Genomic DNA, 24,894 nt, shown 5'->3' on the forward strand with positions numbered 1-24,894 from the left:
CTCGTTAAGAAAACGCCTGTAGACTTGCCTATGACCTGACTTGTAGAGGCATTTTCTTTCTCTTTTCTCTTTTTGTTCTTATTTTATTTGTTTGTTTCTTGAGACAAAGTTTTTCTGTGTAGCCCTGTCTTGGACTCGTTTTGTAGACCAGGCTGGCCTTGAACTCACAGAGATTCACCTGCCTCTGCCTCCCAAGTACTAGGATTGAAGATATGCACCACAATGCGGGGCTTAGAGGCATTTTCTTAACTGAGGTTCCCTCCTCCCTGACGACTCTAACTTGTATCAAGTTGACCTGAAATTAGCCATCCCAAGGTTGGAGAAGCCACCATCAAACATCAGAAAGGTGCCACCGAAGACCTCATCCTGAAGCACAAACAAGTGAGGCTCTCAAGAGTCGTTAGGAAGGTTCCAGGCTGTGGTGAATTTGGTTTAACGCTTTCATTATGTTAATTGGGTTCCCAAAATTGCACGAGTGAGTTATTACTTACTCCATGAGTGAGACGTTGCGGGGGGGCGGGGGATGGGGGCTTGTCCCGGGTTGGCTTTGATTGGTAAATAAAGTTGTAGGCAGCCAATGGTTGGGCAGAGAGAAGAGGCGGGACTTTAGGATTCGGGGCAAGGAGATCAGAAAAGGAAGGAGATGGAGAGTCGGCATGCCAGGAAAGGAATATGATCCAGGCTTGAGAGTTGCAAAAGAAAGAACAATCATACCAAAAAATACCAGTCATGTTAGAGCCAGGCAAAGCAGCTCCAGGGAGCCCCGAACTGGGCCTAGGGGAGCAAAGATGGGATATAAATTTTAGTAAGTAATAACTCAGGAGTATCGGAGGGGAGGTGTTACCAATGTGGAAGTTTGGGAGTGGCCCAGCCATTGAGCTGTTTAGGGCATATTAAAATAGAAGGCTGCGTGCGTGCGTGCGTGCGTGCATGCGTGTGTCTTTCATTCGGGAATTCTGGAACTCAGAACACTGGAGCATGTCAGATTTGAGTAGCTTTAATCACCCATAGCAACACCAGAGTTCTCAGTGGACCTGAGCAGATCCCTCCAGTTACCTCAGTAGTGCGCAGCAGTGTGCGGAGATCCCTGGGGCTCCCTGGATATAGCTCTCCTGTTTGTCCACAGATCTGGCTGCAGTTGTCTTTAGAGAATAATGGCCTCCTTTCTTTAGCTCTCCAAAGTGAGATACAAGTGTGTCTCATGACCTGGAACTGTTGATGGCAGCAGAGATGAGCTGATGACAGCCTATGCTGCTCCCCACAGCAGTCCTGAGAGTTCTTTCAAGAGACCTCCATTCAGTTAAAGCTGATTTTGTCACAGAAAAGAATTTCAGAGTGGGCCAGTGTGGTAGTTTGAGTAAGAATGGCCCCCATAAAGCTCATATATTTGAATGCTTAGTCAGTATTTGCAATGATTAGAAGGATTAGGAGGTGTGGCTTGCTGGAGGAAGTGTGTCACTGGGGGTGGGCTTTGAGGTTTCTAAAGCTCATGCCAAGCCTGTGTGTTCTCTCTGCATAGGAATCAGGCTGTAACTGTCAGCTATTGCTGACATACATCTGCCTGCATGCCCCCGTGACCCCACTGTGAAGAAGAAGATGACCTGAGCCACTGAAACTGTAAGCAAACCCTCAATTAAATGCTTTCCTTTATCAATGTTTGGTCATGGTTTCTCTTCACAGCAATAGAACACTAAGACAACCAGTATGAAGCAGAATTGAAGTTTATTGAGAGAGACTCTTGACATAGATTTAAACACAGGGGTTAATAGAAACCATATGATGTATGGAGGTGTGTGTGGCTTCTCAGAGGGTTGTATGTACTTCACGGTTTTTACAGTAGTTGCTTACAATTTTGATGATGTCTGAAGTTACTATTTTTTGATGGGCTGTTAAAAAAACCTCAGTGAAGGAGTGGAGAGATGGCTCAGTGGTTAAGAGCACTGACTGCTCTTCCAAAGGTCCTGAGTTCAAATCCCAGCAACCACAACCATCTGTGATGAGATCTGATGCCCTCTTCTGGTATGTCTGAAGATAGCTACAGCGTACTTATATATAATAAATAAATAAGTCTTTAAAAAAAAAACTCAGTGAAAGTAGGTGTGGTGGTACATGCCTTTATTCCCAACGCTGGGGAGGCAGAGCAGAGTCAGGGGGATCTCTGTGAGTTTGAGGCCAGTCTGGTCTACAGAGCATTCTAGGACAGCCAGGGTATGTAGAGAGACTCTGCCTTGAAAAAAGAAAGAAAGAAAGAAAGAGAGAAGAGAAAAGAAACTTTATTGAGGTCACAGGGTAGTTCTGGACAAGATCACAACTGATAAAACCCCAGGTCACAGGACTGTGGACAGTGAGGATGTCTTTTCCAAGTAAAAGTTAAGAGTCTTGTTGGTGAAATTCCTGGAGAACGTCTGAGAGGAAAACTAGATCATACCTGAAGGTCACGTCTGCCTTAGCTCATTGAATTTTCACATTCTCATGTGAGCACATCTTCCCATAAAACTAGTACTGTCCGTCTGTACCTAGGCAACCTATATGGCAAATGTTAGATGTGCTGGACTTCTTGAGGCTCAGCTCGCAAGAGGCGCCAGCCAGCCTGGGGTACGGGGCTCCCTTTCCTTCCTGAGTCTCCATAATTCTCCCTGTCTTTCTATCCTGCCTCAGATCCACAGGGAAGGGGTCTGGAAAAGGTAGCTCCCAGCTTTTCTTCCTGTGATTCTCAGGGGTCCAGGGAGGGTAGCAGTGGTGCTGAGTTGCTAGTAGGCGGGCTGATCCACACACTGTCGACTGAGCCACATCTGCTCTCCGTCACACACACTAACTCCTGAGTAAGGACAGCACTGATGGGGAGGGTATGGAAACCGAACCAACCAAACAACCGCATAGCAAGCCGGGCGTGGTGCTACTTGCCTATAATCGTAATACTTAGGAAGCTGAGGCAGGAGGATGGCAAGTTTGAGGCTACATGGACTGCACAGTAAGACCCTGTCTCAAAAAGAAGTAAAAGAGAATCTACATGTAATGATGACAACGCAAGAGAAAAACAGAGAGAGAGAGAGAGAGAGAGAAGAGAGAGAAAGAGAGAGAGAGAGAGAGAGAGAGAGAGAGAGAGAGAGAGATTGATTGAGAGATTTTAAGTCTTAGGTTTTTATCCTTTCTGTGGAATAAGGAGATATGATCATCATATAATAAGGCTAGTCAGGTGCTTGCTGTACAGACTGGGCTGCTATTGAACTTGTGGCAGTCCTCCTGCATCTGCCTCTCAAGTGCTGAGATTACAGGTGTGAACTATCATGCCCACTGTAAACATTTTTTCTTTGAACTGAATGTCTCTAAACATATACAACTCCACATTACAGGGATAGGAAATAAAGATATTAAGGTTGTTGGGTGTGGTGGCACATACTGGTAATCTCCATAATCAAAGGGGAAAGGCAGGAGAGTTGAGGTAAATTGAGACCAGCCTGGGCTATTCTGGTAGGGAGGTTCGTTCGTTCTTTCTTTCTTTCTTTCTTTCTTCCTTTCTTTCTTTTCTTTCTTTTTTCCTTCTTTCTTTTCTTCTTTCTTTCTCTGTCTGTCTGTCTGTCTTTTTTTTTTTTTTTTTTTTTTGGTTCTTTTTTTCAGAGCTGGGGACCGAACCCAGGGCCTTGCGCTTCCTAGGTAAGCGCTCTACCACTGAGCTAAATCCCCAGCCCCTGTCTGTCTTTTTTTAATGTTTTTTTTTTTCTTTTTTTTCAGAGCTGGGGACCGAACCCAGAGCCTTGCGCTTGCTAGGCAAGCACTCTACCACTGAGCTAAATCCCCAACCTTTTTTTAATGTTTTGAGATAGGATTTCTCCCTGTAACAGACTTGGTTGTCCCAGAACTCACTCTGTAGACCAGGCTGGTCTTGAACTCTGTCTCTACTTTATCAGATTAAACTACCCCTGATTCCCCAACTCTCACTTCTACTCCTTGGATCTCAGACCCAAGTTTTCTAAGGGAAAACAACACCATATACTGGTCAAATGAATGCATGTCTTAGAGGTTGTAGAACAGCACCGGGCCATGTCAGATGTCCTCTGGCATGTCAGTCTTTAGTGTCTGTTCTTCATGTTCTGTCGTGGAAGCCACTGAAGGATAATGCGGTAGAAACTCACTGATGTTCTTCAGTGACCAGAGAGGAAGCTCTTTGGTCGGAAAGACACTGTATGAGCTAGGTTGAACAAGGAATCCTGTAAGTCCAAGGATTATGGCTTTACTGGAAGCATTGCAGGTCCAGGAAGGAAAAACCACATTTAGAACAATAGAATCCAGCCAACAGAAATTGCTGCACTTCCATAACCAGCGTCTGTAAGGACGACCGGCTGTTCCTCCCAAGAATGGCATCATAATGGAGGTTATGTGTTCGCGTCTTTTGTTGACTGATTGAATACTTGCCTGCTACTGGATCCTTTGTATAGGGTAGTCAGTACAGACAATCCTCACATAACTATCCTGCCGTCAGGACCCTGTTCACAAGCTTATTAAGCAAGATTGTCAAGGAGAAGGTGCTTGTGGGAAGAGGCAGCCATCTGCAGTGCATGCTCACCCAGGAGCCTTGGAGGTGGTTACCATTTGGTGGGGATTCATACAGGATCCCAGCGTCCTAACACTCTTCATTCCGAGAGCTCCAATCATGTGCCTGCCTCTTCCTCAGATTTCCCTCCATGCTCATTTCTTCCAAGTTACTACTTATTAACTACAATCGTTAAATTTCTGTAAAGGCATACTTCTGTGATCTCTTTTTCTGGGCCAGCTAAGACTGCATAGTGATCCTTAGCCAAATGCCTAAGGACTTGCTTAAAATCCTGTACATGGGAGGGTTTTCTGACCAATTAGAGACATCCCCAAGTGAGGCTGTATTGCTTCCAGGTGATGCTACCACACCCCACACCTCGAGGACAGACTGAACAGGAAACCAGGCCTGGGGCTGTGAAGGGGCGAAGTCCTTAAAGGGCTTGCTGCGTGCACACCAAAGTCTGAGTTTGGACCTCCAGCACTCAACCTTAAAAGCTAGGTCTGCAGTGTGCGCCTGTAATCTCAGCCCTGGAATGCAAAATACGTGGGTCCCTGGAGCTCACCGATTCTCCCTCTTAGCCAAAGTGGTGAGCTCTGAGGTTTAAAAAAAAAGGCAAAGAGCTACTGAGGAAGAGACCTGACTTCATATCAACCTCTGACTTCCACATACATGTGCACTACATGCACCCATATTCACACACACACACACACACACACACACACACACACACCAACACACAGAGAGACAGAGACAGACAAAGATAGACAGAGAGAGACAGAGAGACAGAGAGAGAGGCCTGGGGAGTATGTCATGGTGGTTCACATCTATCATTTCAGCACTAGGGAGGCTGAGGTTCTAGGCCAGGCAGGACTGAGTGAAATCTGTTGAAAAAAACAAGAACTAAATGGACAATGGGCAGACAGACAGGCACACGTACACACACACACACACACACACACACACACACACACACACATGCACACACACACACACATGCACACACACTAAAACCCAACAGAAAATAAAAGAAAGCCAGGTCTGGATTTCGGTGTAGCTGTTGACAGGCATAGAGAGAGGTCCTGTACCCTTGCTTGTCCTATGGGAGTCTGGATCACTTGTTTGTGTGACCCCTGTCCTCCATTGTCAGCACCTTACACTGTGACACATAATCGAAGCAAAGAACCAGCGTTGCTACAATTTTGTGAGTGATAATTTTTGTAAAGGCCAGACTTTATTCCTATCAGTGTCCTCTTTTTGTTCCAGGACCCTTTTTTTTTTAAAAAAAAAAAAGTCAGTGTCTCACTAAGTAGCCTTACCTGATCCAGTCTCACAGATGTAGGCCAGACTGGCCTTGAACTCATGACAGTCCTCCTGAACCTCCTGGATATGCCACCATGTTGCATTTCATTGCTCTGCCTTCTCTCTCTAGTCTGTGAAGTATCTTAGTCTCCCTTTGTTGTTGTTGTTGTTGTTTTTTTTATTAGCATGACCCCCACCCACACCCTGCAGAAACACCAGCAAGGTATTCTGTGGCATGACTCCCCACTTGAGTTTGTCTTGTGTCTTCCTGTGACTGGCGTGGGTTTACAGGTTTTCAGAACATCAAACACAAGGAGGTGTTTTTCATTAAATCCTGTCAGGTGTTATGAAAGACTGCGAATTACAGCTATGAAGTAGCAATGAAATAATTTTATGGTTGGGGTCACCACAACATGAGGGACTGTATTAAGAGGTCACACATCAGGAAGGTTGGAACCACTGGTCTGTTCTGTTTCCCTTCTCCCCTTGGCTAGGGTAGTGTTTGCCAGGCATCTGAGTTTTACTGTTCTCTCGTCTCTTGTCCCTGCTCTACCTACCCAGTCACAAAGAGCTCCTGAGTCTCGCTCATATGCAAAGGGAAGATGGTGAGAACGAAGCTTCACTTTGTAGAGATGAGGACATCTACACAGGACTCTTCTGAAAGACAAAAAGTCCACCATTTTAATTACAGGTTTGCAACAGTTTCGGTGGGTCTGAAGATCAACTTTAGAAGTAGAATGCTTAACATAGGTCAGGCCCTGGGTCCAAAATAAAAATTTTCTGTCCAGGGTTAATCTTCATTCACTAACAGATACTTGCACTTATATCTTCCAGGACTTAAAATTAACTTGATAAGCTTCTCCTCCTGCTCCACACTGCTCCCAGCGGCTCCCTGGCTACACTGGGCTGGCTTGGCTGCTGTCCCCAGCCGCCACCACAATCATCTACTGGGACCTTATCAGCCACAACAAGATGTTCTCTGATATCTACAAGATCCAGGAGACAGAGAATGGGCTATGCCTGGAGGAAAGAGGTCAAGACAGTCAGTAGAACAGAGGGTAATATTGATGCCTCAATACTGGTGGAACTCCTTCTGCTACAGATAGAGGGCGGAGGTTCTGGAAGCACAGTTGATGTCATGAAACCACCACTAACGAGAAAACGGTGACACAAAAGTACATCAAAGATGACATGAAATAATTCAAAGGCAAACTTGAAGAACAAACCCAGGAAGAATGAAACTGTGAACACAGGAATCCAGATAGCATGGTGTTCGCCCAGACTACTGTGAAGATGGTGTGACTCCATTTATGCTTTCTTTAAAGGGTGCTTTAGAGATGGAAAAATGTTAACAAATTGGGCGATTACTTTGAATCTATCATCTGTCATCATATCTGGCTGGTGTTTGTCACCCATATAACACCAGGACTTTAGACAAATGGGACTGATGTCATCTTGAGCTTTTATTTTGCCCTTGACATATTTAGAGTTGAGGTATTGCTTTGTAAGAAAATAAAAAAAGAGTCGTTAGGTTGTCTTTAAATAGAGTGCATTTAAGCTTAAAAAATGCAAAGCAAGATAAAAATAAGGTCATGAACTGGTTAGAATCACATTTAATGATTCACTAGGGCTGGAGAGATGGCTCAGTGGTTAAGGACACTGCTCTTCCAGAGGTCCTGAGTTCAATTCCCAGCAACCACATGGTGGCTCGCAGCCATCACCATTTAGAGATGGAAAAATGTTCTGGTGTCTTCTGATGTCTGAAGAAAGCTACAGTGTGCTCACATACATAAAATGAATAAACTCTTTTAAAAAAAACCAACTCACTAATTTAGAAGGAATAATGTCTAAGACTATAGTGTTTGTCTCTAGATGGTCAAATCTTCCTTTATATTATTGGAATTACAATGTATTGATAAATTAATATAAATTAGTTCAGGGATCTGTTTTGTAACCAGATAACACAGTCCGGAGCCTTGACAAAACAGAGGGTGAGATAAGGTCTGGGCTGCCCCAGGGAGGAACCTACCAGGGACATAGGCCTAAGGCTCTTACAAAATTTTGAAATATCAGAATAAAACAGAAAAAAATACTTTCAGTGGAGGGGCAGGACATCAAGTGGAGGAATGGGGTTGCCATCCCACAGTCAAAAGCTCTGACCCAGAATTGTTCCTGTCTGAAGGAACTGCAGGGACAAAAATGGAGAAGAGCCTGAGGGAAAGGAGGTCCAGCGACAGGCCCAAATTGGGATCCAGCTCAAGGCGAGGCCCCAAGGCCTGACGCTGCTACTGGCTGTGGTGTGCTTGAAGACAGGAGCCTAGCATGGCTGCCCTCTGAGAGGCCTAACAAGCAGCTGAAAGAGTCAGATGCAGATGTATATATATCTCCAACCAATGAATGGAAGCCAGGGACCCCTATGGTTGAATTGGGGAAAAGCTGGAAGAAACTGAGGAGGAGGGTGGTCCCAGGGGAAGACCAGCAGTCTCAACTAACCTGGACCCCTGAAATCTCTCAGACACTGAACCACCAACCAGACAGCATACACCAGCTGAGATGGGCCCCTGACACATATACAGCAGAGGACTGCCTGGTGTGGCCTCAGCGAGAGAAGAGGCACCTAACCCTGGAGACACTTGAGGCCCTAGGGAGTGGGAAGGCCTGGCAGGATGGGGCTCAGGGTGTGGGGACATCCTCTTGGGGGAGGGGGGTTATGAAATGGGGAGTGGTTGGGTGACAGACTGGGATGGGGATGAAGTCAACTGTAAAAAAGGATTAAAAAATAAAAATAGGGGCTGGGGATTTAGCTCAGTGGTAGAGCGCTTACCTACGAAGCACAAGGCCCTGGGTTCGGTCCCCAGCTCCGAAAAAAAGAACCAAAAAATAAAAATAAAAAATAAAATAAAATAAAAATAAAATTTAAAAAACAGGAAAAAAATGTGAAATCCAGAAGGAACTTGGGAAAAATGCAGATAAAGGCCAAACCGCTTGAGAGGAGAGCAGATTTGTATCTCCTGCTGGCATGTTCTGGAACACAGGAGGACTAAATGGGAGAGCAGGGAATACTGACTCAAATTCTTCTCTCTAAGCCTTTGACCACACAGCATGGTCTGGTGGGGTGCTCCTGAATCCCAGCACTTGGGAGGTAGAGGCAGGAGGATTACAAATCCGAGGTCACCCCTGGCTACATAGTGAGCCTGGGCTGTCTCACATTACATCAGAGGTGTGTCACCTGTCAACAGCGATGGGTGATTTCACTCACGTGGTTATGTTCTCTGAAGAACGTGTTTCCATTGGTGACAATCATATTTCATATCTAAGTTTAAATGATGGCCGAGTCATAAAGGTAATGCACATGGAAACTATGCATAGTGGGCTTGGGGAGCTGGCTCAGTCTAGGCGCGACTTCCATACACAAGCCAGCTAGGTACAAGGGCCGGCGCTTGTAATCCCAGTGCTGGGGAGGCAGAGGCCGGTGGATCGTCATGAACGTTGTGCCAAGCCCTTTGTGTTCAACCGCGAGTATCTCTTGTATCCTCTCTCGGTTCCTTTTAAGAACTGAAAGCTTTGCCACTTTGAGCTTCCCCAGGCTGGGGTATTCTCGCTCTTCTCTGCAAAGCTTTAAATTACAGGGTTTAAATGTCACTTGTTACGGAGGTCCTTTAATCCATTAGATTTCCTAAGGGCTATTGTTATGTGACCCCATGTGACAGACACTGAGGTGACAGTCCCCTTCAGGAAAGAACCCTGAAGAGCTGGTCAGCTGACACCATCTGGCTGTTAACTCTTTCAGTTCCACCCCAGCTTCTCAGAGGTCCCGTCCTTCTCAGGTGGCCTAGCCAACAGCCTAAACAGTGGCACAGCCCCCACCGATTTCCCAGTGTGCCCCCACCCCGAGCCACCCCTCCCCCAACAGTACATCTTTCCTCCTGAGCAACCCACTGAACTGCCAGAGGCTGTCCACAAATCTGCATTGCTCTTCAGGGCTCTCCCTGATCAACGCTGCCTCCACCCTGGCCCTTTCTTGGTTGAACACGAGGCATTTAGCAAGGAACCTTTTATTTCGATAACTTCCCTTCAGTGTCAGCTTCCTGGAAGACTCGACTGCTGTGTGTATTTTGCCAGAGCGGAAACACACAGATTGAGGGGGTCGCAGGCTGCAGAAGACGTGCCAGGCTCTATGGGCCATGCTGACATTGTTTCATTTTTTCTAGGCCAGTGGGAAGCCCATAGGTGTTTTCAAGTAGATTGGAGTAGGATAGAGAAGATCAAATAGAAATTTGGAAAGAGCACTCCGACTCCTGTGTGGGAAGACAAGAGGTGAAAATGGAGGCGAGAGGTATTTAAAAGGCTCAATCCCAGGGCATGGAGAGGTGCATCAGTGGCTAAGAGGGCTCTGCTCCAGACCAAAACTAGACTCCCAGTACCCCCAGTTCACAACTCCAGCTCCTGGGAACTGAATGCCCTTTTCCAGCTCCAAGGGTACACACAGACACACGCATTTTTAAAATTTAAAATTGATTTAAAATTTAAATTAAATTATATAAATTTTATTTAATTTATATAAATTAAATTATAATTTAAATTTTAATTTAAATTTGATTTATTTTGGTTGGAGATTTAGCTCAGTGGTAGAGTGCAAGGCCCTGGGTTCGGTCCCCAGCTCCGGAAAAAACAAAAAAAAACAAAAACAAAAATTTGATTTATTTTATTTTCTGTGTATGATTGTTTTGCCTGCGTGTGCGTGCGTGCGTGCGTGTGTGTGCGTGTGTGTGCGTGCGCGCGCGCGCGCCATGTACTTCTGAAGAGAGATTTGGATATCCTAGGGCTGGAGTTACGGATGTTTGGGACTCATACCTGAGTCCGCTGACACAGAGCAAGTGCTCTGAACTGCTGAGCCTTCTCATTGTTATAAATCTTTTAAAATGTTCACTGATTGTAAAAGGAAGAGTTGGGATCACCTAGGAAAGACATTGTGCATTGAGAGACGGCTATGGATGTTATGAATACAATGCAGTTTGTGTGTGCGTGGGGGGGGGGGTGGTACCCGGTACGCCCATGCCAAGGCGTTGCCTGAGAAATCACACCATGAAACAGATACAGCACGAAGGGGATTTATTGGGGGGAAGGGAGAGGAGTGGGGGCCTGGAGAAGGGGTAGAGGCAGATAAACAGAGCCATGAGGCAGAGAAGGAGGGACAGAGAAGGACAGAAAAGGGGAGAAAGAGACCAGCCAGGAATACATGGGAACAGAGAGAGAGTCCACTGGGGGGGCAAACAGTTTTTTTTTTTTTTTAATCTATTTATATATGTAAGCACATTGTAGCTGGTTTCAGACACACCAGAAGAGGGCATCAGATTCCATTACAGATGGTTGTGAGCCACCATGTGGTTGCTGGGAATTGAACTCAGGACCTGTGGAAGAGCAGTCAGCGCTCTTAACCGCTGAGCCATTTCTCCAGCCCAAGCAGTCCTTTTACATGCCTGCATGCACCTGGCGGCAGGTCCCTGGGAGGAGCCTGCTGGAATTGCTTGTAAGCCATCCCAGGAAACTGCAGCGTGTAAGTCCTGGCAGAGGATGAGGGTAGCAAATGAGATGTAGGCCCCCAGACTCGGTGTCTCGGAAAACTGCAGGGCATTCTTTGTTTATTCGGTTGTTTCAGTTTCTGAGACAAGATCGCACTACGCAGGCTGGGCCGACCATTACACAACAGCGTGTGGATGTCTTCCTTAGGGGAGGAAGTCGACGTCATACCAGGGGCGCTCTGTTCTTCCTGTTGTGAGAACAGTTACTCTGGTAAGAACATCTACTCTCTGCATCCTTCTGAAGTTCTCTGGATCCTTGGGAGAGAGAGAGTTTACACCTCTCTCTGGTGGGCCCGAAAGGGAATTTTACTCCAGGCTCTGTCAACAATTTACATCTTATTTCTGTTTAAGCACATCTATTAACGTGGATCAAGTAGATTTCAGGGAAACTAAGCCCTTACCCGGAAGCTCGCTGTCTGTTCCCCAGAGCTGATTACACCTCTGAAGCAGAGTTGGGCATTGTTCTTCCTCCCCTCACATCGAACTCTGGAGCATTTTCAAGTCTGAGACGTTTGGATGGGAACCATTGTGAAAAGCTAACGTGAATGTTCTGTTTACTCATGGCTTCTATATAATTTATTCATGCTCTTTTATGCCAGCAAAAGTATTCCCATGTTATTTCAGTATTTCTAATTAACCAAAGTGAACATCACTGATGAACAGCAGGGCTTCTCGGCTGAAGAACGCCTTTGTGCTGAAGTCAGCACTGTTCAAGCAGCGGAGGAGAGCATCTATCTGTCCTCCTGTGCTGATGGGTAACTTTATAGGTCTTCGCCTACCTGTAGCTCTTGCTTCTGAGAGAAAAGAGATGGCCACCTTTTGTAGGTTTGAATATATCCCCAACCAACAAACTTTATATTTTAAATTTTAGTTTTCAGGCCTGAAAAGATGGCTGTGTGTTTAGGGGTGCATGCTGCTCTCGCAGAGGACCTGAATTTGGTTCCCAACACCCAAGTCAGATGACTTACAACCACTCACAACTCCAGTTCCAGGGAATCTGACACCCTTTTCTGGACTTTGTGTGCACCAACACTCACACATGTAACCGCTGCACATCCACCGTTAAGAAAAGAGAATCAATCCTAGCCAGGCACACCTTTTATCCCAGCACTCGGGAGGCAGAGGCAGGCAGATCTCTGAGCTGTGAGTTGGAGGCCAGATTGGTCTACAGAGTGAGTTCCAGGACAGCCAGGTCTACACAGAGAAATCCTGTTTTGAAAAACCAAGGAGGAGGAAGAAGAGGAGGAAGAGGAGGGAGAGGAGAGGAGGAGGAGGAAGAGGAGGAGGAGGAAGAGGAGGAGGAAGAGGAGAAAGAGGAGGAGGAGTAGGAGGAAAAAAATAAATAGATAAATGGGACAATGTACAGCAGCAGCACCAGGTCTGGCTAATGTGTAGTAGCAGCAGAAACTAGGAACAGATGCAGGATTAGATTCTGAGGCAGGCAGAATATAACACGGAAGAATTCATTGATCCAAGGACACTTGCTAGACATGCCAATATTGTGTGTTAATGTGTGTAGATTAGTGGGCTGGTGTTACACAGCTTGGATCTGGAAACCTGACTCAGGCAAAGAAGGAAGGAAGTTCACACACACACACGCACACACACACACACACACACACACACACACACACACACACACGTGCAGAAAAGCTGGGTCAAGGTAGTGTGCACACTCTGACAGAGCCAAACTAACTTCCGTGATGATCATCCCTGGAACCTCATATAGTTTTTGTTGTTGTTTGTCTTAGGGTTTTACTGGCAACTCTTATAAGGACAACATTTAATTGGGGGTGGCCTACAGGTTCACAGGTTCATTCCAACATCATTATGGTAGGAGCATGGCAGCATCCAAGCAGGCATGGTGCAGGAGGAGCTGAGAGTTCTACATCTTCATCTGAAGGCTGCTAGCAGATACTGACTTCCAGGTATCCAGGACTAGGGTATTAAAAGCCCACAGCCACAGTGATACACCTGCTCCAACAAGGCCACACCTCCTAATAGTGCAGTTCCCTGGCCCAGTCGTTTGCAAACCATCACATTGTTTGTTTCAAGACAGGGTTTCCCTGTGTAGGCCTGGCTGTCCTGGAACTCTGTAGATCAGAGTGGCCTTGAACTCACAGAGATCCACTTGCCTCTGCCTCCTGAATGCTGGGGTTAAAGGAGTGCACCCACCACTCAGCCCTCATCCAGTTTTTCAGCACTGCAGGAGGGTTCACTAGTCTCCATAGGACCTACCGGTCTCCACCCTTTTAAAGGTCAAACAACCCTTGCACAGGTGCCACCTAAGACCATCTGAAAAAAATAGATATTTACATTATGATTCATAACAATACCAAAATTACAACAACAACAACAACAGCCAATTACAATTATAAAGTAGCAACAAAAGTAATCTTATGTCTGGGGGGGTCACCACAACAAGAGGAATTCCCTTAAACAGTCACAGCATTAGGAAGGTTGAGACCCGGTACTGTAGGAGGTCTCTGTAGGGAACAAGATCAGGCTGTAGTCATCCTGGAGGGGGAAGCTGCAGTTGCTAGTTTTTGTACACCCTTGTGAATCATTTGTAACCACTCCTAATTGGACCAGAGGAAGACAGCTTTGCCAGTACTCAGCTCACCAAGGGAACGGCTTTGCTAATTTTCCCTGTTTCTTTGACATGACCAGTTCATGTCAAACAGACACATTCACTCAGACCTTCACTGGCTCGAGACTACAGGCTGGCTGAAAACTTAGTATTTTTTTTTTTTTTTTGGTTCTTTTTTTTCGGAGCTGGGGACCGAACCCAGGGCCTTGCGCTTCCTAGGTAAGCGCTCTACCACTGAGCTAAATCCCCAGCCCCGTATTTTTTTTAAAGATTTATTTATTTTATTTATATATTAGTACACTGTAGTTCTCTTCAGACACTTCAGAAGAGAGCATCCCATTACAGATGGTTGTGAGCCACCATGTGGTTGCTGGGCATTGAACTCAGAACCTCTGGAAGAGCAGTCAGTGCTCTTAACCGCTGAGCCATCTCTCCAGCCCTGAAAACTTAGTATTAACTTAGTATTGACATGTTTTTTTTTTCTGTAGTGTGTAACTATGTATATATATACATATACATATATATGTATACACACACACACACACATATATATACATATATACATATATATATATATATATATATATATATATATATTAAGTTAGCATACAAAGTAAGCAATGTTAGCAAGCGCAAGGCCCTGGGTTCGGTCCCCAGCTCCAAAAGAAAGAAAAGAAAAAAAAAAGTAAGCAATGTGCTTCACTATGGTGTTTTTCATACAGATATGCAACTGTATCATTCTTTCTGCTCTCTATCCTGCCTCCCCATAGCCATCCCCATCTCCTGCCCCAAGTCCCTGCCTCTGCTTTTGTAATCGCATCTATTACATCGCTGTTGGTTATTTTTCATTTGCTTTGTTTTGTCAACTTGGCACAAGCTGCAGTTATCCAAGATGGGGAAATTCAATCGAGAGAACGCCTCTGTCAGATTCCCCGAGGGCATGTCTATAGGGCATTTTCTTGGTTAATAATTGATGTGTGTGAGATCCAGTGTACTGTGGGCGATGTCACCCCTAGGGAAGTGATCCTGGGTGCTACGAGAAGTCAGGCTAAGCAAGCCATGGGGAGCAAGCCAGTAAACAGCACCCCTCCATGACCTCTGCTTCAACAACTGTCTTCAGGTTTCTGCCTTGAGTTCCTGCCCTGACTTCCTTTTATAGTGGACGATAACTGTAAGCTGAGATAAACCTTTTCTCCCCAAAATTGCTTTTGGTCCTGGTGTTTTATCACAAAAATAGAAAGCAAGCTGGGACAGTTACTCTGCCTTTACTTCTGACAGATGTTTAAAGAGGATGGGATACACTTGAAGTAAAAAAGGGAGTCTAAAAACCAGAGGAAAGTTGGAGTGACTTATCATATGGAAACTGCATTTATTTCTCCACTATACTTCCTGTGGAGCCTGAAAGGCCTCATGTCACTAAGGCCTGGCTATGTTAGAGAGAGGTAAAATAGTAAGATATTGAAGAATGCATTAGAGAGCCCTGAGGTGGTTTTCCCGTGTGAGACAGGAAAGCAGGCAGATGCTGCCTTAGAGCTGAATCCCAGGTTGAATGATGGGATCCCGAGTATCGCTTAAGCACAGCAGCCAGCAAGCAGAGGGGCGGTCAGTAGGAAGAGCGTCTTGGCCTTGCCTCGGTCTGCTTGAGCTGCTATAAGGAGAACACTGGAGACAGAGTAGCTTCAAGTACAAGCATTTTTCACATTTCTGGACGACAGGGAGTCCAGGATCAAGACGCCCGCAGACTTGGTGTCTAGTCAGGTCCACTTTCTAGTTCATAGATAGTTGTCTTTTTACTAAAACCCAGAGAAGGTGCCGAAGGTCTTATTGTGAGAACATAAATCTCATTCATGAGAATGTAATCCTTAGGACCTAGTCACGTGTACACAGTTCACATGTTCATGTGTTCACACATACACATGTTCACATGTTCACATGTTCACGTGTACATAGTTCACATGTTCATGTGTTCACACATACACATGTTCACATGTTCACACATTCACATGTTCACGTGTACACATGTTCATATATTCATAGGTTCACATGTACACATGTTCATATGTACACACATTCTATGTTCACACATACACATGTTCATATGTTCATAGGTTCAGATGTACACATGCTCACATGTACACCCAATCTATGTTCACATGTACACGTTCGTATGTTCACATGTTCACATGTTCACATGTGTGCAGATGTCAGAGGACAGCATAGAGCAGTTCTCTTTCTCTACCATGTGAGCCCCAGGATTTAACCAGGTCGTCAGGCTTGGCAGCAATGCCTTTACCCACGGAGCGATCTCACCAGCCTATACCTACTTCCGAATACCATAACACGGCAGGTTAGGGCTTTAACATGCAAAAATTTCAGAGTATGCCATTAAGCATTCACTTTTTACCAGGTCTCTAGGAAATTTTGACTTTAGCTAATTGGTCATAATATTCTTGGCATGAAGTCGAAGAACATTCTGTTCTATTGGCCCCTGACTTGATTTACCAAACAGATGAGTTATCCCCCTTCACTCAATCTAGACTTAAGCCAGTTCATGAGTCCCGTGGCTGAATGGGAGGATTCTTGTCATTGAGGAGTGGTCCTACAGCTGTGCTACAAGCACCCATCATGGATCTCCATCTAAGTCTCTGAAAGGACCTTTAGCCACTTGCTAGAGGCCTGTGTGCTGGGAGACTGGCAATACCAAACCTTGTAAGCTATTCACAGACACTACTCTAAACCAGTCCAGGGGGTGGAAAACGACACTGCCATTCACAACTGGAGCTGTTGATGGTGGGGGATGGAGCTTCAGCTTAACCAGAGACTAATTGGTCCATAGGTACATTGTATGGTCATTTCCTCAGACCTTGCAATTGGAATACAGGCTTGTGAGGATCACTGGGGCAGAAAGGTCTAATCCTATCAAAATATGAGACCAGGAGTAATACTGTATCCTTATAGACACTGCTGGTGTTTATGCTACTATGAGGGACTTGAAACAAGCTGGGATACTGGCATATGTTTCTCCCAAAATTTCATCAACCTATTTGGCTCCTGTACATAGATGTTAATGGGTCTCGAAGACCAACTGGAGATGATCAGGTTAGAAGAAGAAACCACTTTCTCCTTACTTTTATACTAGTTGTATTGTTGGTTACTTTGCAGGTGTTTCCTTAAAATCTTTGTGCTAGGAATTGAATTCATGTAATTGTTTTAAGTAGCAGGGTATTGAGAAACCCTGTTTGGATTTGAGGGTTAAAGCAAGTGACAGGTATAGTTAGTACTTGGACTATGTATCTCCCCATCTTACGGACAGGGTGAGACGTTCTTCTCCATGTGGAAGAACTTACTTTGTTTCCCGGAGGTTTGTACATGTGTATAAAGGAGCCGAGGGGACAGATTCCACAGCTACCAACAACCCCCTCAGAGCCCAAAGTACCCTTCTGTGTTCTGGAGTTGGACGTAGTCAGCATTTCTGTTTTGTCAGCTGGAGTAATGTTTATTAGTCTTTTTTAATAGAGCTCTAGGATGCTGAAAGGCAATAAGAGAAAGCTAGCTACATCATTTCCTGGTTCCAGTGAGCTGGGCTTTGGCACTATGGAGGAGGCCGGGCTATGCTTACCTCAGCAGCTCTGTGGGCCGACTGTGACCTGCGTCCTTCATCATCCATGGCTCTCTGCTCCCTAGCAAGTTGCTCTTGCCACCATGACAAGCAACCTGTAACATTCACAGTGGATTACTCCAACCTCTCAGATCCTCCTCAGCTGCATGTCTCCCTTTAAATCTTCAAGTTCCTTCTAAGCATGGTGCACATTTGTAATCTCGGCACTTTCGAGGCAGAGGCAAGTGGGCCTTTATGAGTTCAAGATCATCCGAGTCTATTTTGTGAGCCATGCCAGCCAGAGCTTCATAGCGAGACACTGTCACAAACAAAATCCCCAACTTGGGAGTTTTTCTTCTGTTTCGGTTGTTTCTACCTTCAACATCTACCATGCAGTCCAGCTTAGAAATCTGGAAACTACTTTGTACTTTGTTTCCCTCTAATTTACTTTAATGTTCCAGTTCCTCTATTCACCGATGAACAGCGCTCCACTTCTCTAGTGCTCAGCGTCCAATCTAGGACCTGTGCATGTGAGGCAGGGGCTCTACCAGTGAGCTGCATCCCAGGTCTAAACAGCTATTAAATTGGCTTCAGCATCCTTCATTTCTCCTCTCCACCCTATTTTAATGCACAATCTTACCCAGTTAAATCTCTGTGGGCTTCTCCATGCTCACAGATTAAAATTCGAGGTTATTGGAATGGCTTTCAGGGGCCTGAACTTTCCATCTCGTTACTTCAAACTTCTTCTGATGGTGTTTTCAAATCTGCAGACTCCACACATATTTCTTTCTTTGTTTGTTTTAAAGATTTATTTATTTATTATATATCAGTACACTGTAGCTGTCTTCAGACACACCAGAAGAGGGCATCAGATCCCATTACAGATGGTCGTGAGCCACCATGTGGTTTCTGGAATTTGAACCCTCGGGAAGAGCAGTCGGTGCTCTTAACCACTGAGTCATCTCTCCAGCCCACATATTTCAATTCTGAAATGGAAGAAGGAAGAGGAAGAGGAGGAGGAAGAAGAAGAAGAAGAGGAGGAGGAGAAAGAGGAGAAGAAGGAGAAGGAGGAAGAAGAGGGGGAAGGAAAGGGGGAGGAGGAGGGAGAGGAGATTTTAATGGTGATTTCTTCCTTCATGCTTTTTTTAGAAGTCCATTACTCTATTGATATACTTTTTGTGGGTGAGTGTGAGACAGGGTCTCACTATGTAACCTTGGCTGGCCTACAACTTGCTATGTAGACCAGGCTAGACTTCTACTCTTAGAGAGCTGCCCTCAGAGTGCCAGGATTGAAGGCACATGCCACTGTGCCCAGCCTTGATCTGCTTTTCTGACTGATCATCTGACTTTTTATTCTTTCCTATTTCCCTTTCTTTTCTTTTTTTAAAAAAGAATTATTTAGTTTATGTATATGAGTACACTGTAGCTGTCTTCAGACACACAAGAAGAGGGTATGGGATCCCCATTACAGATGATTGTGAGCTACCATGTTGTTGCTGGGATTTGAACTCAGGACCTCTGGAAGAGCAGTCGGGGCTCTTAACTGCTGAGCCATCTCCCCCATCCCCCCTTCTTTCTAACTCTGCACTTCTCTTAGGAGTTTCCCTTAGATTTAGAAATTCTCTTGAATTTCTGCTAGTATGTATTAGTTTCTGATGTTCTTTCTTTTATCCTTGGGACACTCTTTCCTTGTTTTTGTTTTTAATGGAATTAAAATAGTCATTATCGTGGATGATCTGTGAGGGTGAGCTCCATGTGTGGGCCACTACATGTGTGAAGGTTAGAAGCTAAGTTTTAGGAATTGGCTAAAATCCGGGGATCAAACACAAAAATTAATCTCACAGAGGATATAGTTATCGTGTCAGGGAAGACTCACAGTATCATCTGTCGAAACCAGGAGAAAGTGTGAGAAGGGAGCTAACAAAGGTTGTCAGGTCTATACAGCAAGTGCAAATACAAGAACCAGAGAGTCCCTTTGGTGGCCTATGAAATGCTGTCATTTCCTGTGTAGTGGATAGAAAAAGGCAAGGACAGATCGTAGGATTGGACAGAGCAGCTGACCAAATGAATAGTCAAACAAGGCAGATCTCCACCTCCAAGTCCAAATCCTTTGAGCAATCCTGGGATTCTAACACATGGGAGAGACAGGGATAGATGGATATCCTTAAAGGTATGTTTCCCTAATTTTCTATGAACATCGAGCTCACAGAAGTGAGTCCCTGCCTCCTGCTAAGAGCTAGCATTCTCCCCGGGTGAGAAAATAATACACTGTTCTTTTCTTCATAAACCAAGCCCCACCCCACCCCCATTCCTCACACCCCCATACTCCCCATACCCTCCACGACCCCCCACACTCCTCACAGGAGCTGGCTGCACTTGTTCTCTTTGTTATTTGACCTAAAGCCTGGATTAAGTTGCAGCCTAACAGTTTCAGATACTATATGTCCATTGATTTCCTGGTGTGGCTCCTACAGAATCTAGAAGAAACCTCAGAGGCCTGTAGATTCCCACATGCTCGGCCAAGGGGCAGCTCCAATTGTGTTAGATGTCGGATCTCTGCTAGATTAGATTAATGTGGCTCAGGTGCATAGCATGCAGCCATTGCGTTAACACATGCAAGTCTCCTAGCCTAATCAAAAAGAGAACCAGAAAAAAAAATTACAGAGGCGGGAGAGATGACTCAGCAGTTAAGAACACAGGCTGCTCTTCCAGGGGACCTCAGTTTAATTCCCAGCAACCACATGGCAGCTCACAACTGTCTGTAATTCCAATTCTAGGGGATCCCATGCCCTCCATGAGCACCAGGCATGAAAATGGTACAGAGACAAATATGCAGCCAAACACCCATATCCATAAATCAAATACAGTCAAAATTAAAATGAATCTCACAGAGGATGTAGTATTGTGTCAGGGAAGACTCACAGTGTCGTCTGGCGATCCCAGGAGAAATTGTGAGAAGGGAGCTGACAAAAGATAGACTGACCCTCTCCAGGCCCCACACTCTAGAGACCCAGGAAGAGCAAATCTCGAGTCGTAATCTAAAATAAAGAAGTTAAATTTGAAGGTAGCCAAGCAGGAAAACCTTCCTTGCTTGGGGGAAGGCCAGCCTTTTTTGTTCTCTTCGGGTTTTTAAGTGATTGGATGAGACACACACTGGGGGGTGGAGGGGCGGCCTTCTTAGCTTATGGATTTGAACAATAATCTCATCCCCAAATATCTTCAGAGAAACACCTGAACTAAGGTTTGGCGAGACATGTGGATGGGTATTCCATAGCCTATTATGATGACACGTAAAATTAACCAGTCGTTTTCAGTTTTGTCTTTGAGTTACGTTCAAGGTTCTGCCTTTTCTCACGCAGTGTGACTTTGAGAATTTCAGAGAATGGCACGTCAGCTCAGAATACTGATCACATCAAGCTGGTTGAACGGTTTGAACGAAAGAATGAAATGTTATTAGTACTAAGATGCTGGTAGCCTTCCTAGGTGAGACATAAGCTTCACAAGATGGTAGAGGAGCTCCAGGCAAATTGCACATCTATCACTTTGGTAAAATGCATATGGACCCAGTTTAGGGTGGACCAGTAGATAAAACCACAACTTCCTGTATCCCCTAACACCTAGAAAGTATGGATTTAACAGGCCCCTCCAGCCTCTGAAGGCAGCAGAGCATCCCTCCATACTGCTCCACGAATGTACTTAGGTAGCGGGTGTTGCCGGCAAGTTCAGTCATAGCGTAAGCTGTGGATAAGCCACTGGAGCCTGTATCTCCTCATCCACTTTGTAAAGGAGGAGGGGTTGATAGAGAGGTAGACATCATACAGATTCTTGTGTGGTCTAGGCTCAGGCCATTTGGTCAAGGACCTACGTTTTTCTATTATACATTAATGACCATCAGAAAGCACATACCATGGAATAGACACTGAGCAAACAGACCCTGAGCCCGGCGAGGTCATGCTAACTAGCCTTTCTTTGTCTTTGTCAACCACAGAGCTGACAAGACAGGGACATAAAATAGCAGTCATGGAGACTTCTGCTTGCAAAGGTTGATCTTTATTTTTAAAATTACATTTATTTATTTGTTTTTAGTTTTGTGTGAATGAGAGAGATGGAAAGATGTAGATAGATTAGATAGATAGATAGATAGATAGATAGATAGATAGATAGATAGATAGATATAGAGAGATAGAGAGATAGATAGTGGTCTATGAGTATGTATATAAAGGTCAGAGGACAACTTGTGGGCATTGGTTCTCTCCGTCCCCCATGGGCTCCATGGATCAAATTCAGGTTGTCAAGTTTGGTAGCAGGATCTATTACCAACTGTGCCATCTTGTCAGGCCTAGCCTTTTTTCTTTTTTCTTTTTTCTTTTTTTAAAGATTTATTTATTTATACACTGTAGCTGTCTTCAGACACACCAGAAGAGGGCATCAGATCCCATTACAGATGGTTGTGAGCCACCATGTGGTTGCTGGGAATTGAACTTAGGACCTCTGGAAGAGCAGTCAGTGCTCTTAACTGCTGAGCCATCTCTCTGGCCCCAACTTTTATTTATTTATTTTTGTAATTGTATGTGTGCATGTATACCTGTATGCTCTGTGTATGGAGGTCAGAGAACAACTTAGGCACTTATCCTCAGGGGCCTTCCATGTTTTAAGACCAGGTCTGTCTTAGGTTTCTGTTACTGTGATTAAGACAACGACCAAAAGCAACTTGGAGAGGAAAGTTTATTTGGCTTACGCTCTCATATCAGGACAGGAAGGAATCAGCCAGGAACTGAAGCAGAAGTCGGGGAAGAGCGCTGCTTATTATCTTGCTTCCCATGATTTCCTGAGCTCACTTTCTTACACCACCGAGGGTCACTTGCCTAGGAGTCCTACTGCCCACAGTGAGTTGGTCCATCCTTTATCAATTAGAAATCCAGAAAGTGCTCCACAGACTTGCCTGGCAATCTGAAGGAGGCTTCTTCTCAATTGATATTCCTCTTCCCAGATAACTCTAGCTTGTATCAAGTTAACACAATAAAGAACAACAAACAAACAAAAACAACAACAAAACCCAACCAGGACAGGGTCTGTTAGCCCTGAATTTGACTAAGTAGCTCAGGCTAGGGGGCCTGTGAGATTCCAGGAATCTATCCGTCTCTGCCTCCCATTTCTGGAATTATATATACATATCATATCGCACCTGGCTTTTTATGGGGCTCTGGGGACCTGAACTAATGTCTCAGGATGGGAAAGCACGCAGTTTACTGACTGGCTATCTCCCCTGCCCACACAAATGTTAGGTTTTGAATATTTAACTTTTGGCATCAAGACAAACAATTGCGTGCCCAGTTACAGATGCTTCTCAGGGGTCGAAGAGTCAGGGGCTTTTTTCAAAAAGATATATTTGCATATGGGCGTCATACCCTCGCTGCATATATCAGATTTTACTAATATCTAGGAGTGGTTTCTGGGTCTACCTGGAATAGCTGCCAATCAGGAAATTGTTTCAAAGCCAAGGGCATGTAAGTCTTCCTGGCTGTCAATAGAATCTAGAAGCTGTGAGCATTGCTAAATACTGGAAAGACCTTCTAAAGGCACATTCGGAAGACTTTGCTCAGACAGAACATTCTGAAGAGACGGGTGTTTTCTTTGAGATGACGAGTGTGGATTAAGTTAGGGACCTCTATGTAGTGCTTTGGAGAGCTTTTGGAGGCTGCTTCTGGACATTTGGCAAGAATTTGACATTGGGCCAGGACAGGGAAGTAGGCTCAGATAAGAATATTTACATTTGGGGTAATACAAAGCTCTAGGTAAACTCAACCAGGATTGTTCGGCATTCCTTTTATCTTGGTCATCCTGAGAAGCCCCTAGAAATGGTGGTCTCAGGACTTTGATTATTGCCTTGTTTGTTCCTTGACCTAGAACTGGCCTTATTCTTTGCATGTACTCAGAGTGGTATAAAAGCAGGCTGGAGAGAAATAAACCCACTTCAGCCCCAGAACTGGCTGGAGTCATTTTATAATGTCGTAGAATTGTCTTTTCTTTTCAATCCTCTCTCCCTCCCTTGAGAGACCTTGTTGACTGATTGAGCTAGCTTGGTCATAGTGCTGGGCCTTCAATAAAAAGAAAATGTAAGTTCAGAAGCCAGTGGGTAGAAGCAGGGGTGGTCTCACTTATTCCCAGTGACCTTCTGGGAGATTTTGTGTCCCAACTCTAGGCTTTGCAGGATTAGAGTGGACCATTAGACCCTAAGTTATTAGGTTCTAGCAGGGAACCAGAGACTCCTGGTGCACAGGGACTAGAACATGGCAATCACTGATCCTTGAGCAGAAGGAAGTTCTCCATGTATACAGTGGGGGCAGAGATGACTCCATTAAGAATACAGGTGCCTTCTACTGTAGATGTGAACAGATTCATGAGACATCCTGCTCCTGAGATGCAGCTGCCAAGGACTCAGAACCTTAAGGACTGAGGGTTTGGGTCACACCTATAAGTCAGCTCTAAAACCTGAAACAGGGATGACCAGAATGTGTTTTCAGCATGCGAGGTGAGAAAGAAGGAGGGGACCTAACTGTAGCTTTGGACATCAATTGTACTAAGGCTCTAATTCATCTCCCTATTCTGAGTCTTTTCCTCAGAAAAGAACCCCAGAAGAGCTGCTCCCTGGGGAAGCAAATCTCTGAGGTTCAAGCAATGGGCTATGGCCACCCTGGGTCTGCTGTATAATGTCTGTCTCTGACAGTGTGAAGTGTATTTCGCTGTCAACTTTGCTGCTGCTCTCGAAACATTCTGGCCTTCTCTCAATGGGCAGATTCAGTCTCACTGAACTTTATCACCACTGCATTACCATCTAAGACCCTTCCACACGATTCTCTTGGCTTCTTTTCTTTTGTCTGCATTGAGATCTCAGGGCTTCACAAAGTTCCCTAGTCTTTTACTCTCTTCCTTTCCTTCCTACAAAGCATTATCTCTGATAGATTTCTTGCGTATTTAAGCCCATCTTGGCTAATATATACCTTAAATGTACATCAAGGGAGTATAGATAAGCATGAGCTACATTTATGTAATGGATCGCTACATAAGATAAAAAACAGAACACACTGTCAGAGTAATACAGACAACTCTTGTAAACATTATGCTTAGTGAAAAAAGAAAATCTTTATATTACATAATTCCATTAACTGTGTAGCGGGTACCTTTGGGCATTGATTGGAAAAGGACCCAGGGGACTTTCTGAAGTGGCAGAATGCTCTGTATTTTGATCCATGTGTTAGCCTCATGGATGTGCACACGCAAAAAAAAAAAA

The 24,894-nt window shown here is 44.9% G+C and overlaps 1 long non-coding RNA gene across 5 annotated transcripts; it reads left to right on the top strand.

Moving 5' to 3' along the window:
* Positions 1–242: 242 nt before the first annotated feature.
* Positions 243–7,376, top strand: LOC102550980 (uncharacterized). 5 transcript variants are annotated; one of them, XR_010066594.1, is made up of 4 exons: positions 243–381; positions 1,520–1,617; positions 6,395–6,524; positions 6,668–7,376. It is a non-coding gene; the product is annotated as an uncharacterized LOC102550980 (long non-coding RNA). The 5 variants fall into 5 exon arrangements; XR_005505200.2 differs by lacking the exon at positions 243–381 and adding an exon at positions 989–1,075; XR_005505201.2 differs by lacking the exon at positions 243–381 and adding an exon at positions 996–1,063.
* Positions 7,377–24,894: the final 17,518 nt, after the last annotated feature.

The sequence above is a fragment of the Rattus norvegicus genome, chromosome 5 (genome assembly GCF_036323735.1).
Source record: "Rattus norvegicus strain BN/NHsdMcwi chromosome 5, GRCr8, whole genome shotgun sequence".
NCBI classification, from domain to species: domain Eukaryota; kingdom Metazoa; phylum Chordata; class Mammalia; order Rodentia; family Muridae; genus Rattus; species Rattus norvegicus.